Here is a 3,807-nt window from a genome sequence, read left to right on the forward strand (position 1 = left end):
GTCCACCCCCAACTGGGAGCATCCTCCTGACTGCTCTGCAGGGGGGAGGTGCTGATTGATGGGGGGGGGTGTCCCCCTCCCCCACACCCAGGTAGCCGATTTCCACTGAGCTGGGGTGACGGGACAGGGGGAATCTGCGTGTGCTGCTGCCTCTCTGGGGCCGGAGCTGCCGGCAGCTGCTTGTGTCTGAACAAGCCTAGTTCAGGCTCCTGACCCTGAGAGCTTTCTTAAAGAGACAGCGCGCTCACTCACTCAGGCACATACTACCTTCACACACACACACACACACACACACACACACAGAGTCCTTTACACACTCCCTTCAACATACACACACTGTTTAATATCCTCCCCCCAACACACACACACACACCCCCCAGGACTCCCTGCATCCAGGTCACTTCCCCACCTGGGCGGTGCTGAGACATCAGGAGCAGCTGCTCTCCTGCCCTCCCCTTACACAGCCTGCAGGGAAAGTGACCTGGGTGCAGGAAGCCCTGACGTCGCTCCTTGCTCCCCTCTCCCAGCCCCCCAGGGCTGTGTGGGGCGGGGGAGCAGCAGTCCAGTGGGGGAGCGAGCGAGCAGCAATGCCAGCTGCTTCGTGCATCCAGGTCAGGTTCCCCACTTGGGTGCAGGAGGGGGATGCCGGGGTTAGAGGCAAAGGGGGCACAGTACAGGGGTTGAGGGCACAGGAGAGTGGTGCAGGGGGTAGCAGGGAAGGGCTGCATAGAACCATAAAATATCAGGGTTGGAAGGGACCTCAGGATGCATCTAGTCCACCCTCCTGCTCAAAGCAGGACCAATTCCCAACTAAATCATCCCAGCCAGGGCTTCGTCAAGCCTGACCTTAAAAACCTCTAAGGAAGGAGACTCCACCTCCCTAGGTGACCCATTCCAGTGCTTCACCATCCTCCTAGTGAAATAGTTTTTCCTAGTATCCAACCTAGTCCTCCCCAACTGCAACTTGAGGTCATTACTCCTTGTTCTGTCATCTGCCACCACTGAGAACAGTCTAGATCCATCCTCTTTGGAACCCTCCTTCAGGCAGTTGAAAGCAGCGATCAAATCCCCCCTCAGTCTTCTCTTCTGCAGACTAAACAATCCCAGTTCCCTCAGCCTCTCCTCATAAGTCATGTGCTCCAGCCCCCTAATCATTTTTGTTGCCCTCTGCTGGACTCTTCCCAATTTTTCCACATCCTTCTTGTAGTGTGGGGCCCAAAACTGGACACAGTACTCCAGATGAGGCCTCACCAATGTCGAATAGAGGGGAACGATCACGTCTCTCGATCTGCTGGCAATGCCCCTATTTATACAGCCCAAAATGCCGTTAGTCTTCTTGGCAACAAGGGCAACTGCTGACTCATATCCAGCTTCTCATCCACTGTAACCCCTAGGTCCTTTTCTGCAGAACTGCTTCCTAGCCATTCGGTCCCTAGTCTGTAACAGTGAATGGGATTCTTCTGTCCTAAGTGCTGGACTCTGCACTTGTCCTTGTTGAACCTCATCAGGTTTCTTTTGGCCCAATCCTCTAATTTGTCTAGGTCCCTTTGTATCCTATCCCTACCCTCTAGCATATCAACCACTCCTCCCAGTTTAGTGTCATCTGCAAACTTGCTGAGAGTGCAGTCCACACCATCCTCCAGATCATTCATGATTGCGGCACAGGAGTGGAGTGCAAGGGCTGGGGTGAAGGGGGCACAGTGCAGGGGTTAGGGGCTCAGGAGGGGGCAGGTGTTGGGGTGCACGAGGGGGGTAGAGGTTAGGAATGAAGGGGTGTAGGGATTAGGGGTGCAGGAGGGGGAGCAGGCATTTGGGGGTGCAGGAGGGGGAGCAGGCATTTGGGGCAAAGGGACACAGTGCAGAGGTTGGGGGGAGGGGAACGTGGGTTGCCTAGGGAGCCCATGGGAGCCAGGGGCACCAAAATGCAAGTTCGCCCCAGGTGCCATTTCCCCAAGGCCGGCCCTGCCCACATCCCATCCAAACACTCAGTAGGAAGGGAGGGAGCTCCAGCCAAGGTGTCAGTCATCATCTGTAGGAAGCCAGGAGTGAGAGCTGCTGGGGACTGTCCTGAGCTCACAGAGTCTGTGTGGGGAATCCCAGCGGGTTCTCTCAGGCACTTACAGTTTCTGGGTTGGTTTAATGTTTCCTCACCTGTGCAGGGACTTCCCAGGATCTCGCTTTCCATCGAACCAGGGAGATCCAGAACCCACGGCTCTTCCCCTCGTTCCAGCTGGAAGATCACAGAGGGTTGGGAAACTGGAAACCCTGCTCAAGGGAAAGAAAACAAAGGAGATCAGGGGAATTCATAGGCCATTTATCATCATAAAAAACATTCTATTAGTTTAACCCCAGTCCATTTTAAACAATAAAATCGCAGGGCCAGCTCCCCAGGTGCTCAAAGGTGCAGAACACTCTGCTTAGGAGGGATTTAACTATCCCCTTCTTCGCGGGAAACACACATAGCCAGACACTCATTATCAAAGTGGCTCCTAAAAAACAGAGACTGGAACTGCATTTCCCAGAAAGTGAAGACTCCAGACAGAGGGCAAGTGTCCCTGGCACTGCTTCTTGCTGACAGACAGGTCCAGAGCCAAAGAGAGAGTCCAGGGGAAGCTGGGAACAGGAAGCAGGGGCTGGGGGGGTTCAGTGGAGTAAGGACCAGGAAGGGCAGGGATATCACTGAAGGCAGGATCTCAGCAGCAGTAGATGTCAGGAAAGCACATCCTGCAGCATTAGGGAACCTAGTGAGTCAGGTATAAAGGGAGGGAGCATAAAAAACACTGTGTGTGGAGAAAGCTGGCAAATTAGATGGTGTAGCTCAAGAGCCACAGACCAATTCTTCTGCCAAAGGAGAATGTGAAAAATAAGAATCAGGCCATGTGACTTCAGGTGGGACAAATTCGAAGATCCAAAGAACATGCAGAGAAGAGAGACGGCGGCTCTTGCAGGTGGGGATGGAAAAGGAAGAGTCTCCGTGGTTCATGGAGCCAATTAGTTCGTTTTATCATTCATTGATCATTGTTATGGTGATCTCATATGTTATTTCAGATGTAGTCACTGTGTACGAAATAGATTTAAGTTGTAGGTATAGACAGAAGTACGACAGGTAGAGCCCTGCATGGATACAAAATTTATATCTGCATCCGATCTGCGATCCGCAAAAATGGTCCATGGATATCTGCAGATTTTCAGAGCTCTAGGAACAAAATTTGTACCCGCAGCCGATCCACAGCAATGGTCCGAATTCTCCACCAGGAGACGTGATCAAAGCAAAGGGCTAAGGCAATGAATCCTAAAATCTTCTAATATAGGCTGGAAGGGACCTCAAGAAGTCATCTACTCCATTCCCATCGCCCTGCGGCAGGATCAGGTGCCAGAAGTTTGTCTGACCTGTTCTTAAAACCCTCCTGGGACAAGAATTCCACCCCCTCTCTTTGTAATCCATTCCAGCACTCCCCTATCCTTATCGCTGGAAAGGTTTTGGTATTACCCACCCTCAACCTCCCTTGCAGCAGATCAAGCCAATTACTTCTCCTTCTACCTTCAGTGGACATGACGAACAATTAATCACTGCTCTCTTATAACAACCCTTGACATATCTGAAGACTGTTCTCAGTTCCCCACTCACTCTTTTCTCAAAATTAAAAACATGCCCAGTTCTTTCAACCTTCCCTCATAAGTCATGTTCGAGGACCAGGAGGGCGTTTTTTCCTTCTGAATCGAGATGCGCAAGGTGAGGTCAGAGAAAAGGATGTTGGAGTAACTGAGACAGGAGAGCATCAGAGGGGTAGCCGTGTTAGTCTGGTT

Source organism: Mauremys mutica, unplaced genomic scaffold (genome assembly GCF_020497125.1).
Source record: "Mauremys mutica isolate MM-2020 ecotype Southern unplaced genomic scaffold, ASM2049712v1 Super-Scaffold_100033, whole genome shotgun sequence".
Lineage (NCBI taxonomy): Eukaryota > Metazoa > Chordata > Testudines > Geoemydidae > Mauremys > Mauremys mutica.